The sequence below is a fragment of the Sarcophilus harrisii genome, chromosome 2 (assembly GCF_902635505.1).
Source record: "Sarcophilus harrisii chromosome 2, mSarHar1.11, whole genome shotgun sequence".
Taxonomy (NCBI): domain Eukaryota; kingdom Metazoa; phylum Chordata; class Mammalia; order Dasyuromorphia; family Dasyuridae; genus Sarcophilus; species Sarcophilus harrisii.
Window position 1 is genome coordinate 514,864,605 of NC_045427.1, and position 16,920 is coordinate 514,881,524.

At 36.8% G+C, this 16,920-nt stretch overlaps 1 long non-coding RNA gene across 2 annotated transcripts in view; it reads left to right on the forward strand.

The window, feature by feature from the left end:
• LOC116421833 overlaps nt 1-10,645 on the forward strand; it is a 47,159-nt gene extending 36,514 nt beyond the window's left edge. Inside the window, exons 2-3 of one of the 2 annotated variants that reach the window (XR_004232388.1) lie at nt 9,057-9,215; nt 10,410-10,625. This is a non-coding gene — a long non-coding RNA (uncharacterized LOC116421833). Of the gene's footprint in view, nt 1-9,056; nt 9,216-10,409 lie in introns of both variants that reach the window. The other variant, XR_004232389.1, reaches the window with a different exon arrangement.
• Nucleotides 10,646-16,920: the final 6,275 nt, after the last annotated feature.

Below are 16,920 nucleotides of genomic sequence, written 5' to 3' on the forward strand. Positions count from 1 at the left end.
CCCTCCTTCCTTCCCTCCCTCCTTCCTTCCCTCCCTCCTTCCTTCCCTCCTTCCTTCCCTCCTTCCTTCCCTCCCTCCTTCCTTCCTTCCTTCCCTCCCTCCTTCCTTCCTTCCTTCCCTTCCTCCTTCCTTCCTTCCTTCCCTCCTTCCTTCCTTCCTTCCTTCCTTCCTTCCTTCCTTCCTTTCCTCCTTCCTTCCCTCTTTCCTTCTTTCCTTCCTTCCTTCCTTTCTTCCCGCCTTCCCTCCTTCCTTCCTTCCTTCCTTCCTTCCTTCCTTCCTTCCTTCCTTCCTTCCTTCCTTCCTTCCTTCCTTCCTTCCTTCCTTTTTCTACATTTTTCATTATCTCACTGCTTTTTTGTCTTCCTACTTTCCTTCCTTTGTCTCTTCTTAAATTTTTTTTTAGTATCTTAAACCTCACCATCTCTCAGATCTTATCCCCACTAAGACCTGGAATTTTGAAAGTCCTTTTTTTGACTGTAACTTCCAGCCTTTCTGCCTTTTTCAATTTGGCTTTACTTGCCTCTGAACTAGCTTTGATCCCATGATCAGTCATTTAACATTTTACTAGTTAATACCCTAGAATCCCTTGTTACACTGACTTTCACCCATTGCTGACCTTAAAATCTTTTATCTCTGGTAATCCTTTATGATCAGATTTCTCTGTTCTTTCTCTGAGACTACAGAGCATCATTTGAGAAAATAATGAAATCTAGCTGATTACTTTATATGAATTTATGGTTTATAGCTTTAGTTGTGGCTTTGTTGCTTCCCACCTGTCTATGTTTGTCCCTCATTGACTCCCAATTTTACTCTTTACAAGCACCTTTCTAAACCTTTTTTTCTCTTATCATCATCAACCAACCACTCCTACCAGGTGATACCTTCTCCTTCTTCACTGGGATGCCTGAAATAATTTGATTTTAAATTCCTTCAACTACTTTCCTCTATTTCTCAAAGTTTTTTAGTACCACTACCTCCAGTGTTTTTCCTTTCATTGCTAGAATAGATGTTTTTACTGCTTGCTAAGAATAATGCTTCATATTTTGACCTTGATCCTATTATCTCCTCATAATCTTTTCTTTAATATTATATTTAATATATATCCTTGCTCTCTCATATACATCATTAATTTCTTCCTCACTACCACCTCTTTCTCAAATTTCCTACAAACCTGCTCAAATTCCCCCCATCCTAACAGTAACAACAGCAACAAAAATTTTTCCTTAATCCTTTGATATAATTAATCAATAGTCATTTATTAAATGCTTACTGTATAGCAGATGATATAAATGAAGGAGTGAGTGAATGAAATGAACAAAAAGCATTCATTAAGCACTTACATGTACCAAGCACTATAACTGTTGAACATACCAATAGAAAAGTGAGCTAATTTCTGCTCCCAGTGAACTCATTTGCTAATTGGCACAGCAATACATATAGCAATGTTTGGCTACAGGGTGGATAGAAAGGTCTGGGTTTCCTTAGGGTGCATTACAGGACAGATGACAATATTCCAGAATCTAGACGGCATAGCAATAAGGAGATGATAAGACCCCACAGATTAAAGGGTAGGTACTGTGGATACAAAACCAGAAATGCCATAGTCCCTGTCCTCAAGAAGTTTAAATTCTATCAGGAGAAATAGCTACAGGGCCAACTTCTTGAAAAAGTTGTCTATATCTGATAGCTTAATCTAGCTTCTGTCCCCACTTTAGTTGAAGATCATTAATAAGCTCCTAATGGATGGCCAGGTGTAATGGTTTATTTTCAGTTTCTATCTTCTTTCTCCTTTCTGGAGCTTTTGACCACAGAGACCAGTGGATATACCATCTTCACTTAAAGTTGGAGATAACACATCCTCCTGGCTCTCTTCTAACCACTCTAAGTTACTCCTCTGACCTTCTTCCCTCCCTCCCTCCTTCCCTCTCCTTCTCTTCCTTCCTCCCCTCTTTCTTTTCTTCCCTTCCTCTCTCTCTCTCTCTCTCTCTCTCTCTCTCTCTCTCTCTCTCTCTCTCTCTCTTTCTCTCTCTCTCTCTCTCTTAATGGAGCTGTTCACCAAGAGTCTGTTCTTGGCCCCGTTCGTTTCTCCTTATATACTTCCTCTCTGACAAATTCTTCAATTATCACTTCTACACCGGTGATTTTTAAATCTATATTTCCTGGTCTGACTTCTCATCTGAGCTCCAGTTTCAGGGCATCATCATCCAGATGTCTCATTAGTACCTCAATGTGGATATGTAATAGAACTGAACACACCTTTACTCTTAAATCTGCTCCTTCATTTGACTTTACTATTTCTATGGTTCTACCATTCTTCTCATCATCATTTGTAAGCTTGGAATTATCTTTAGTTTATCTTTCTTACTTGAGTTTCCAGACCCTATTACTTTTAATTCCTGCAATGTATCACATATGTATGACAGAGAGAGACTACTGGCTCTGGAGTCACAGGACTGAGTCCTACTTCTGACACTTACTACTCAAGTAACCTGTGTTGTCATTTAATAGGATAAGACTTCAGTTTCCTCATCTGTGAACATGAGAGGATTGGGTTGAACTAGATGCTCTCTTAGGTAGAACTGATTCCTTACAGCTCTGAAACTATGATTCTCTGAAAATGCATTATTACTAAATTCTTCATTATCTTTTCCTGGATAATTAATAATAGCCCCCATAATAATTTTCCTTCTTTATAGATATGATCTTGTCATTCCTTCAATCAACTATTTTTAGCAATTCTATATTGCCTCAAGTTTTCCTAATATCTGGATTTTAATGACCTCAACAATCTGATGTCACTCTATCTTTTCAGTCTCTCCAAATGGAGAGATGTCATCTGAGGCACTCAGCATATGTGCCAGACCTCCATTATACTAACAAGAGGCTTTCTTTCATTCCCAACTCCACTCCTTTTATTAATATCTTTTCTTGAAATTATTTTGTATTGATTTTCTATATTTTATATTTCCAGAAATATTCTATATTTCATACACTTATTTCAATGAATATATTTCTCCTATTAGAACTCAAACTCTTTGAAATTAGAGACTATTCATCAAACCATTTGACACTGGCTAAGAAATAAGTAGTCGACAAGTGGAATATTTTAGGTTCACAGAACAAAATAGTCAATGACTACAGCAATCTAGCGTTTGACAAATACAGATTTTGAGAGAAGAACTATTTGCCAAAAACTGTGGAGAAAATTGGAAACTAGTATGGCAGAAACTAGGCATTGACCCACACCTACCACATATATCAAGATAAGGTTGAAAGGGGTTCATGATTTAGACATAAAGAATGATATTATAAGTAAATTAGAAACACAAAGGGTAGTCTTCCTCTCAGATCTGTGGAGAAGGAAGGAATTTGTGACCAAAGAAGAGCTGGAAATCATTATTGAACACAAAGTAGATAATTTTGATTATATTAAGTTAAAAAGGTTTTGTACAAACAAAACTAATGCAGGCAAGATTAGAAGAGAAGCAATAAATTGGGAAAAAATTTTATATTCAAAGGTTCTGATAAAGGCCTCATTTCTAAAATATATAGAGAATTAATTTAAATTTATAAGAAATCAAGCCATTCTCCAGTTGATAAATTGTCAAAGGATACGAGCAGACAATTTTCAGATGAAGAAATTGAAACTATTTCTAGTCATATGAAATGATACTTTAAATCATTATTGATCAGAGAAATGCAAATTAAGACAACTCTGAGATAATACTGCATATCTCTCAGATTGGCTAAGATGACAGGAAAAGATAATGATGAATGTGGGAAAACTGGGACACTAATACATTGGTTTTTTTTTGTTTTTTTTTAATAGCCTTTTATTTACAGGATATATACATGGGTAACTTTACAGCATTAACAATTGCCAAACCTCTTGTTCCAATTTTTCACCTCTTACCCCCCCACCCCCTCCCCTAAATGGCAGGATGACCAGTAGATGTTAAATATATTAAAATATAACTTAGATACACAATAAGTATACATGACCAAAACATTATTTTGCTGTACAAAAAGAATCAGACTCTGAATTATTGTACAATTAGCTTGGGGACACTAATACATTGTTGATGGAGTTGTGAATAGATCCAACCATTTGGGAGAGCAATTTGGAACAATGCTCAAAAAGTTATCAAACTGTGCATATCCTTTCATCCAGTAATGTTTCTACTGAGCTTATATCCCAAAGAGATGTTAAAGAAGGAAAAGGGACCTGTGTGTGCAAGAATGTTTGTGGCAGCCCTGTTTGTAGTGGCCAGAAACTGGAAACTGAGTGGATGCCCATCAATTGGAGAATGGCTGAATAAATTGTGGTATATGAATATTATGGAATATTATTGTTCAGTAAGAAATGATCAGCAGGAGGATTTCAGAAAGGCCTGGAAAGACTTATATGAACTGATGCCAATTGAAGTGAGTAGAACCAGGGGATTATTGTACACAGCAATAGCAAGATAATATGACAATCAATTCTGATGGACGTAGCTCTCTTCAACAATGAGGTGATTCAGGCCAGTTCCAGTAGACCCATAATGGAGAGAGCCATCCTCTCTCAAGAGAGATGACTGTGGGAACTGAGAGTGGATCACAACATAGCATTTTCACTCTTTTTGTTGTAGTTTGCTTGAATTTTATTTTTTCTCATTTTTTTGTTTTTTACTTTTTGATCTGATTGTTTTTATGCAGCAAGATAATTGTATAAATATGTATGCCTATATTGAATTTAACATATATATTTTATCATGTTAACATATATTGGATTACATGACACCTAGGGGAGGGGATGGAGAGAAGGGGGGAAATGGGAACACAGCGTTTTTCAAGGATAGATGTTGAAAAATTATTCTTGAATATGTTTTGAAAATAAAAAAAAACTTCATTAAAAAATAAATTAGAGACCATTTCACTTTTTTTGGTTGTTTTCTTAGTGCCTATCACATCGCTTAATAAATGTTTTTTGAATGAATATTTACCAAATAATTCAGGGTAGTGGAAATAGCCAGAAGCATCCCCTCACATAGGAGTATCTTGTGGCTCAAAGGTAAGTCAAATTGAGATCTCTAGTCTTTTCTTTTCCTCCTTCTGCCATGAGAGATTTTACTTCTTGTCAGGAGGAAAAACAGTATATTGGCCAGAAGTGTGATCATTTTGCCCTTTAGAGAAGAAATACTGGTCAAGAATTATATCTATTAATATCTTAAACATTATTAGTCTAGTGGATATAGTTTTCAGGTTCAAGCTAAACTTTTAAAACTATTTTTATTTCATTAAATATTCCTCAGTTAAATGTAAAATACTTTTTAACAATCATTTAAAAAATTTCTCCCTCTATGTATAGAAGAATTGCATATGTTTAACACATATTGGATTACTTGACATCTAGGAGAGGGAAGGGGAAGGGAGGGAAAAAATTTAGAACACAAGATTTTGTAAGGATAAATGCTGGAAATTATCTATGTATATATTTTGAAAATAAAAAGCTTTAGTTAAAAAAAATTCTCTCTCATGGTTATACTTCCCCTAGAAAGCAAGAGATTTAATACCTATTATGCATGCAAAGTCATGCAAAACATATTTTCATATTAGCCATGTTGTAAAAGAAAACATTGACAAAAAACTAAAACAAACAAAAAAAATGAAGTAAATTAAAAGGTATGCTTCAACCCACATTCAGAATTCATCAGTTTTTTTGGGGGGAGTTTCTTTGGTTGGAGTAATATGATTTAAATCTAGAGAGGAAAGTGGGAGCCAGACCAGGGAGCTAAATCTACTGTCATTGCAGACTGAAGCATACAATAGCATGTTTACTTTGGGTGGGGGTGGAGGTGGGAGGGTTTTTTCCCACAACATAACTAATATTGAAATATGATTTACATGACTGTACATGTATAACCTATATCAAATTGCTTGTCTTCTCAATGAGGTGGGGAGGAAAGGGAAAGAGGAAGAAAAATTAGAAAATTAGAATTCCAAATTTTTTTTTAAAAATGTTTTAAAATGTTTTTTTACATGCAATTGGGAAAATAAAAATCTATTTTTATGCTGGGGTAAAATATAAACAGCCTGAGAAAGGAAGGATAAGCAGTGTCTACCCTTAACCCCTACACTACAAAAAGGGGCAAGAGATAGGGAGAGTTAGTGGTAGCTTCTGGAAGAACAGGAAGGATGGAGTCAGAAACAGAATTAATTCTAGGTCAGTGTTGTTAAACTCCCTGCCAGCACACCACCCACAACACTCCCCAGTGCATCAGGAACCAGATTAAAATGTGACTGGGAAATATTTAACAAAATAAATAAAAATACAGTAAAACCTAGATTATGTTACACTTTAAAACTAAGTCAATATGTAGCCCACAGGGATCCTTATGTAAAGATTAGTGGCCCCGGGTTTCTATTTGCATTTGACACCGCTGTTCTGGATGGTCAGCTTTTCATGTCAGAGGAGCGGGTTAAATTCTTCAATTAGATAACTCTTGGCTATGCATCCCAGCAAGGAGCAGAATACATATCAAAAAACAACCCAACCCACTCCCAGGCTTACAAGAACAAGGGAACGTTAGAGCTGGACAGATCTTTGGAGATCACTGGAGATCACCTAGGTTAACTTTTCACAGATGAAGAAACCAAGGCTCAAATAACCAGTCAAGGTGGTAAGTAGCAGTGATCCATTAAAATGCAATTTACTCGACTCCAAGGCCAGCATTCCTTCCTTTGCACCAGGCTGTAATAACCTTTCCCTTACTGTTAATGGCTGAAACCTTGCTAATGTGGTGGACTAATAGTGCCTTTAATCTTTGCCCTCAGAAGTTGGAAGTAGCCGTAGAGAGATAAAAGCTACAATAAAAAGCACAAGCCAGTCAGTCAAGATTTTATTAAATATTTGTTATGTCCCAGGCACTGGACTAACTATCAAAAATAAGATCCTTACCTCAAGGAGCTTACATTTTAATGTGTACAAACCAGTACAAGTCAAGGTCACCAGATGGTAGCAAAGTAAAAAGGCTTTAGTGGGTGGACAGTAAACTAATATCTAGTGGCTGCCCTTCCAGCCAGTGACCAATTGACTCATAGATGCTGCATTTCACCTCTGGACTCAGGAGGAGCGGACTCCAAGACTAGGAAGGAAAAGGTTGGAAGGGGAGGTAAGATGCTTGGATGGACTCACCCAACCTTGAACACAATGACTTTTCAAAGCCACCAGCACTTAAAAGCTGCCTTTGAAAGATGAGCAGAGACTTGAGCCATCAACTAAGAGATTATTCAATCACCAAGGGCTTATTGGTATTCTTAGTATGAACCCAGGTCTGAGCGGTGCACTACCAAATCAATCAGCAAGCTTATAGTTGAGATCACGGTGTTTGAAACTCAGAAATGATGTAGTCTGAAGCCCTCTCTTTATATAGTATTTTATTTTCCCTAAATTACATGTCCAGACAATTTTTAGCATTCATTTTTATAAGATTTTGAGTTTCAATTTTTTATCCCTCTCTTCCTTCTTTCCATTCTACTAAAAATGGTAGGCAATTTGATATAGGTTATGTATGTGTTATCATGTAAAACATATTTCCATATGAATCACAGTTCCACAGAATCCTACTATGAAAGAACATACAGATCAGAAAACATTCTATCTGCATTCAGAGTTCAATCATTTTTTATCTGGTTATGGATAGCATTTTCCTTCATGAGTCCTTTGTATTTGTCTTGAATCATTGTGCTGCTGAAAGTTGAACCCTTTATAGTTAATTGTCATACAGTGCTGCTGATATTGTGTACAAAGTTTTCCTGGTTTTGTCCAATTTGTTTTGCATCAGTTAGGATAAGTCATTTCAGGTTTTTCTGAAATCTGCTTGTTTATAATTTTTTATTGCATAATAATATCTCATTATATTTATATACCACAACTTGTTCAGCCATTTCCCAATTGATGGAAATCCCCTTAATTTTCAATATTTTGATACCACGAAAAGGACGGCTGTGATCATTTTTTGCCTATGTGCTTCCTTTCCCCCATTTTATGATCTCTTTGGGAAATAGACATAATGGTGATCTTGCTGGATCAAAGGGTAGGCACAATTTGGTTGCCCTTTGGGCATAGTTCCAAATGGCTCTCTAGAAAGGCTGGATGAGTTCATAATTCCACCAACAGTGCACTAGTGTCCCAATTTGCACATATCTTCTGCAATATTTATCATTTTCCTTTTGATAGATGTGAGGTGGTACCTCAGAGTTATTTTAATTTGCATTTCTCTAAACAAAAGTGGCAGATTATTTCTTCATAGACCTATAGATAACTTTGATTTTTTTCATCTGAAAATTGGCTGCTCATAGTCTTTGATCACTTATCAGTTAGGACACAGCTTGTATTCTTTTAAACATGCCTCAATTCTCTCTACATATTTAAGAAATGAGGCCTTTATCAGAAACATTTACTGTGAAAATTATTTCTTAACTTTCTGCTTTCCTTCTAATATTGATCTAATATTTAGTTTTGTTTGTACAAAAGATTTTAATTTTAATATAATCAAAATTATTTATTTTGTATTTTACACTGCTCTCTATCTCTTGTTTGGTCATGAATCCTTTTCTTCCTCATAGAGCTGACAAGTAGACAATTCCTTGCTTTTCTAATTTGTTTATGTTATCAACTTTTATGTCTAAATAATATACCCATTTTGATCTTTTTTATTTTTAATTTAATAGCCTTTTATTTACAGGATATATGCATGGGTAACTTTACAGCATTAACAATTGCCAAACCTCTTGTTCCAATTTTTTACCTCTTACCCCCCCACCCCCTCCCCTAGATGGCAGGATGACCAGTAGATGTTAAATATATTAAAATATAAATTAGATACACAATAAGTATACATGACCAAAACGTTATTTTGCTGTACAAAAAGAATCAGACTCTGAAATATTGTACAATTAGCTTGTGAAGGAAATCAAAAATGCAGGTGTGACCCATTTTGATCTTAACTTGGTTTTATGGTGTGAAATGTTTTATACCTAGTTTCTGTCCTATTGTTTTCCATTCCCACCAGTTTTTTGTCAAGTTAGGAGTTCTTTTTCTGGGGTCTTTGGATATTTATCAAACACTAAGTTAAGATGGTCGCCGACTACTGAGTGAGCCTTGAACCTACCGCTGAAAGATTCAAAGGATGCTCCAAGACAGAAACCGTTACAAGTGTGTGCAATGATGGGTAAGTGAGTATATGAGATGTGTTCAGAGAAAGCAAGAAGAGCAGGTTGGCTCTGGCACAGAGAATTTTCATATGGGAGAAAGAATAATAATGAAAATTCAAATCCATGCAGAATTTTTGGGGGAGGCAATTGGGATTAAATGACTTGCCCAGAGTCATATGGTTTCTAAGTGTCTGAGGATAGATTTGAACTCAGGTCCTCCTGACTTCAGGGCCAGTACTTTATCCAATTTATCACCTGGCTGTCCTGTTTATGCAGAATTGTAAAAACTTGCAAAACGCTTCCTTGACAATTCTGTGAGTTAAATAGATCAAGTATCATTATCCTTGTTTCACTGAGGGAGAAAATGAGATAAAAGTTAAATGATTTACTCAGTCACATAGGAAATGGAAGATTAGGCGGATCTGTATTCAAATCCCACATTTGACGTATACTGTAAATTTGACTATGGCCAAAACACTTAACCTCTTATGGTATAGGTCACTCTTTAAGCAAACAGACATTAAAAAAATGAATATGAATCCAAGAGAAGGTGATGACAAACATTGGTAGGGAGTGTTTCCTCACCCAGGAGCTCCCTTTGTCAATGAAATCACAGGTTCAGTTTCTATCTTTATCCACAGTAGTAATGTCAAATCTGGTCTTGAACCAAAATCTTTTTACTTCCAATCTCTTTCTATTATAGCATCCTGAGGGAGAGGGTGATAGGAATCAATGAACCCATTAATCAGGAAATATTTATTGAGTAATTATAATATGCTCAGTATGGTTTTTGGATAGCATATGGTTGACCCATGTAACAAGTATAATTTAAGAATATTCCTCTTAATTCCTACTGGGAGAGTTTTGAAGATAGAAGCATGACTTTCTTGATGGAAGGGCAGCCTTTCTGGTACATAGGTAGTTTAATCCTGTATTTGACTAGCTGGATCAATGCCCAGGACCCCAGGCTATTTGCTTCAACTATTTCCCAACAGATACTTCAAGGCTGATTCAGGCTCTGAAGTTCTTGCTTTATGTCATGGCTTCATGTATTCTGTGGAGAGTGGGTTTGGGAAAAAAGGATAATTCAGCTGAGAGAAATGACAATATCCAGCAATGACATATGGACATTGAGTTTCTAATTCCTGGACATTGGTAGAGGGCATTTGAAGGGAATTTACTGATATACCATTATCCCTTTCACATTGCAGGGATCAAGACATGGCACTCCTGTAATCTGGAAAATCTACCTAGAATGTTTTTGGCCCTTCCTTCGTACCAGAGAAGAAATCTAAATTATTATGGGATTAAAGAAAAACTGACACCATATAATACTATTCATATATATTTATGCATTATTCAGTTTCTAAACTTTTTTCTGTGTCATCTATTAACCTTTGTGTATTGTCTACAGTTTTTACAAAAATTCCTCCAAATTCCCACTTCATTTCTTACACTAACCCATGATATATTAAAATCACAATGGGAAAAGTCACAATGTGGAAGTTATAACTGTATTATCATCAGATCATAAAACCCTGAAGCTGGAAGGGACCTTAGGAGAGAACATTTTTTCCAATATATTCATTTTTTGGTGAAGAAACTTACTCCCAGATTGGGGAAGTACTTGCCTAGAGTCATGCAGCCACACATTCAGACGCTGGTTCAAGGCCCATTTGGTGCCCCCATGAGTTGGGAAATTGTTTCGTTAACATGCATGTCTCTCAGATAAACACAGTGTCTGTTTGATGTGGGATGCTGAAGGCTCTCCCTTGTCCAGTGGGGTCACCAGCACACATTTTCCAAGTCTTTGTTTTCACATTCTTGCAACTGTCTGCCACAGCCTGGTGCCGGCGTGATGTTTAAAACAAGTCATGGTTGCGTGTCTAAAAGCGATCCGTGACAAATTGTACAACAGTATGTCATGTTGATGCTGACTGACAAATGCCTTTGGGAGACTGACAGGGATCACAGCTGCGTCTGGGTCCTTAGATTACAAGCAGCAAGTGAGAGGCAGAGTGGCGGGAATGTCTGAGAAAGCTGTCACTGCCTTATAATTAGATCTCAAACCAGTCTCAAGTCCCCAAAGGCTGAAATTTCTCTTAAAGGCAACTCAGAATCTGGAAGTAGGCTGATGTACTTACTCAACTGGTAAGCAGGAGATGAGTGATACTTTGATTTTAAGATGCTAGGAAGAGAATAATCCAAAGAGAAATTGCCAGTCTCCGGGATGCTAGTGTCATTTTTTTTGTTATTGAGAAATTTTACAGATAAAAGGCTGCAAGAGATGTTGAGGAGGTAGAATTAACAAGATTGGAGGCTGATGGTATAAGAGAATAATAGATTTAGAGTTCATGGGACAAACCGGGAAGCTGAGGTTCAGATAAATTAACTTACCCAAAGTAACAGAGATAGCAAATGGCAGGTCTGAGATATGAACCAAAGTCCTTTAACTCCAAACCCAGCACCCTTTCCATCTCCTCATAGTGAGCAGGATTCAAAAATGATTCCAAGATTATGTCCATGGGTGACTGAAAAATGATGGTTTCCTCATCAGAAATAAGGACATTAAAAGGAGGTAGGTTAGAAGATATTGTGTTCAATTCTGGATATACTGAGTTTGAAAATTTTAAAACCTTTAGATGGATATGAGTCCATGTAAGCAGCTGGTGATAAAGGCATGATAAAGGCATAAGTGGTACAGTGAATAAAGTGCTGCATCTGAGTCAGGACGATTCATCTTCCTGAGTTCAAATCTGACCTCAAACACTTCCTAGCTGTGTGACTCTGGGCAGATCACCTAACCCAGATTGCCTCAGTTTCCTCATCTGTAAAATGAGCCAGAAAAGGAAATGGCAAACTACTCCAGTGTCTTTGCTAAGAAAACATTAAATGGAATCAAGAAAAGTTGAACATAATTGAAATGACTAAACAACAATAGACATAGAGTTGGTGATAAAAGAATAGAGTTTAGGTAAGCGAGTAGCCCTGCATATATAGCTATTAAGAGTCATCTCTGTAGAGATGATATAGGCAGAAATTACAAAGACACATATGTAGGCATGGCCTAAACAAAAGATTTCTAAAAATCTGAACTACTCAAAAGTGGAAGGGTTAACTTTGGGAAGAATGTCTTTCCTTCCTAAGTAGAAGCTGGATAAGTGCTTGTCAGGATGCTGTGGTGAAGATTTTAGTTCAATTATGGATTGGTCCAGATTGCATTATAGTTCTTTCCAACTCTGAAATTTTGAGTCTAACTGAATTCTACATCATTCATTATTAAAAACAGAACAAACTGAAACCAACCTCAGATTCAACTAGTCTTGTTAGATTATTTTTATTTGGATTCATTATTAATATACATGTTCACATGCTGTTACTAATATATGTTCATATTAATATAATATATATTTGCATATATGCAGACATATACATTAATATATATACATTTATATTTATTTATTTACAAGGGGCTTGTATATAATTTTAAAAGACTATATACACATATGAAGAGGAAATATGTATAAATATAAGGGATTATGTTTATATAATTCTTGATCATTTTTGCAACATACTTCATATGCATCATCTCATTAGGTTTCTATAATATAACTAGGAGATTGATTCTCAAATGTTATAACCTCCATTTTGCGGGTAAAGAAATAGCCACAGTGCAGTTAAGTGACTTGTACAAGATTACACTGTTAAAGGCAGATTATATTTTCAAACCTCGCTCTGCTGACTGCATAGCTAATACTGTTTTCTCACGTGTCTCAATGAGATTCATAGAATGAGCTGGTTCATAGGATGAATTGATTCATAGAATGTTAAAATTGAAAGAACCAAAGAGATCATCTAGTTAAACCTCCACATCTGACAGATGAGGAAACTGAGGCTCGGAGAGGGGAGGTGATGATCCAAAATCCCAAGGCTGGTAAGTGGTAGAGGCAGGGCTATAGCTCATCCCTGCTGACATGTTTAGCTTCCCACTACATCACATTGCTCCTTTGGTCTCAGTCTAAACCCAGAACAGATAGGATTTTTAAGTCAGATTTTAATGGAAAAGAGAGTATATAAGGAAACTGACTTGAAGGATGGCTCCTGAAAGTGAAAATCCTTAGCAATATACACCACACACACACACACACACACACACACACACAGTCTCTAAGCACCAAATCAATTGATCATCAGCAAATTTGAATGAGCCTGTTTGTTCACTCTAATGGAACAATATAAGCAAACCACTCCCACTGATACCTAATTTACTAAAAAATAGAAAGAGTTTTGTTTTGCTTTTTTTAGAATAAGTACACTCACTCCCTTCTTTATCCACCTTGCTAGGAAATTGGAAGTTGCTACAACACTATGTAATAGGAGGAACCTTGCATTGTAAATCTACACACTTGGGTTGTAATCTCAGCTTTGCCACTAATTGTAAATCCTTGTGACTTTCATCTCGTTGGGTCTGTTTCTTCATTTATAAAATGATAGGATTAGATGAGATGATTTTAAAGGTTGCTCTCATCCTCTGGTTTTATGATTTCCTCCCTCTTGTGACTTCTCTCTGACCCAGTTTCCCAAGTTTGAGCTATACTGTCTATTGCCACTGGCCAAGGTGTGGTGTGCTACCCATATCTCCGATGGGTCCCCTTTCTAGGAACTCAGAGATTTGCACAAAGGAGTAGACAGGTCAATAAGGCTTAAAAAAATCAACTGGTTTTAACTGGGCAAATTTTAACTCACACAGGAAAGATGCTTCACTTGAGCAACTTAGGGGAGGGTGAAGCATGAGGAAGAAGTAAAGGTTCAGACGGGGTGGGGTCAACAGCATCACAATCTTCAGAGAGACAAAGATACTCTTGGATCTCCAAAGAGACAGGATCCTATGTGTCTTAAGGAATGGGGAAGGGGGAGAAAATGTTTTTTGTTTGTTTGTTTATTTTTTATTTATTTATTTATTTATTTTTTGCTGAGGCAGTTGGGGTTAAGTGACTTGCCCAGGGTAAGACAGCCAGGAAATGTTAAGTGTCTGAGACCAGATTGAACCCAGGTCCTCCTGACTTCAGAGCTGTACTCTACCCACTGCTACCTAGTTGCCCCGGGGGGAGAAAATCTTAAGGCAGATTGTGAGAGGGAACAGAGAAGAAAATTTTCTGATTATTGCCCTTGTTAATAAGTCCTTCCCACCTTCCCCACTGCCATGCAGGTACACATAACAAATTGATTCAGACATACATGCTAAAGAGGGACAGGTTATGCGCAGGGCACTTCTGGCGTCATAGGCAGGCAGGTACCAATTAGTGAGGAAGATGCAAGTTTCCAATAAGAAGCTTCCAGAGAAAGGACAGAGTGCTAGTCAGGAAGAGAGGGTGTGTCTAGAGCAGGGGTAGTCTGTCACAAGCAAAGCTAAACTCAAGAAATTAAAGTCTTCAGGCTTTTGCATATAAAAAAACCTTTTCTCAATAATTCAGAGAAGACAAGTTTACTGTTTTACAAAAGGATCTGTTATAGGCAACTAAACAAATGAACCAAAACTGCAAAGGAAGAAAGAAACAGGAAAGAAAAAATTGCAAAAATAGAGGAGTGAAGAGGTGTTTACAGAATATACAATCCTTAACTAAAAGCAGGCAGTAGGCTGCTTTGGCTAGAACTGTATCAATCCCCATAATTTTTTTTACCTTCACCTTATCCAAGAGGGTTGTTTTTTTTTTTTTTTTTTTTTGGGGGGGGGAGAGGGTCTCTGGGTTCCTGAAAGTTCCAGAAAATCCCTTTAATGAAAAGTTCCTTCATCTGTTGTTCTAAGTTAAAATTCAGGTCTTTTCTCACCAATGGCCATATAGCTCTGATTCCTTGCACCATCTTTCTTTGGAGCTTCTCTGTATGTCTTCTGGTTTCACCAATCATCAATCATAAGCATTTTCACCATCACCATCAATTACCTCACAATTGTATGATTCAGGACATGTGACTGACTAAGCCTCTTAACTTCTCTAGGTCTCAATTTAACCATCTTTAAAATGATAGATTAAAACTAGATGACTTCTAAAGTCCTCTAAATCTATGATACCTAAATCACATCTCCTCCTCCAGGTACTGAATACTTCTGTCTCTTCCTATTTCAAATTCCCAAATTCTAAGAATCATAAAATCTTAGGATGTCAGAGTTGGAAGATTGATCATTTAATCCACATCCCTTGCTCATTTGATAGTGAGACCACCTACTGAGTTTCTTATTTTTATGAATCTAATTTTTAGGTCATTTCTTTCTTCTTCTTCTTCTTGTTCTTTTTTTTTTCTTTTTAATAGTAATAGCTTTTTATTTTTCAAAATGCATGCAAAGATAGCTTTCAACATTTACTCTTGCAAAACTTTGTGTTCCAAATTTTTCTCCCTCCTTCTCTTCCTACTTCCCTCTCCCCTAAACAGCAAGTAATCTAATATATGTTAAACTTGTGCAATACTTCTAAACATATTTCCACATTTATCATGTCTTATCCCATTTATTAAAGAAATATTTAATTCACCCTATTCTGTGGCTGGTAAATTCCTACCTTTTGTTCTTTCTAAGCTCCATGAGTTACAAAGGTCAAGTTACAAGCATTCTCAATATAGGCTTGGATTTCTCTCTCAGGAATGAACGTGTCTGATCTCATGGTCATGAGGAGCTGGGTTTTCCCCTTTCCAGAATGGGCTTCTTAAGTACCAGGACGCCATAGGAACCAATAGGTTTGCTCCAAAGGATGCAAAGAATCCAAGCAGATTTTTTACAAGGCCTGAACCTTAGAGATTCATAAATACCAAAGGGCCTGAGCTTGCAGGGACTCCAGAATCAAAAGAGTGACCACCTGAATGTGTCTTATTTCCCAACATCTTAGATGAGATTACATCACTATCTAAAAGTTCAAATTCAATATAATTCAGGTGAAAAGATCTAATAATACAGATACCTTAGCTAAGGTCACCTTACCACCTCCACCTGCTGCTCATACCTCCAGTTCTCCAGAATTTATAATGAAAATCCATGGAAGTTGTTCCTATACTGACACCATTACAGAGCCTGGGAAATTGGGTCCCCCACTTCCTGGTTTGCAAATTCCTATCTCTTATTACTCTTATCTCTGAGAATCAGACTTCTTATCTGCCAAAGCAAAATACTTTTCCTTTGCCACATTTCCTGAGACCTCACCCCTGTCCATCTCTTCTAGGTCTTCAAAGTCCATATGCACCTCTTCCTATTTTGTTCCTATTTTGGCCATTGAGACCTTGCACCTACTTTTTACAATCTTTCCTTGATTCCTGCTGCTTCTCATATTTTTTTTTCATCTTCTGTTGCTCAGTGAAACCTGGATCTGTTCTGAAAACTTTATATTTCTGATCACCCCCTCCAAGGCTCATCCCCTTCTCTCATGTCTCCTGATACAATCAGGAAGAAGTTTGACTCACCCTCCATCACCACTGTAAGAAGCCTTCATTTTGCTACCATCATTTTGCACTTTCTTTCTTTGAGATTCATTACATTTATCTATGTTACTATCAAGATCCCTGTTCTCATGAACTAACAGGGATCAGTCCCTGGCTCATAGTGCTCTTTATTCTCTAGGTCATTACTCTCATATTTGGGAAATTCAATGTACATGTTAAAGTTGCTTTGTACATCCAATTCAGCAAGAATCTGTCTCAACTTCCATGACCTGTCTATCTATATTTTTTTTGCTGAGG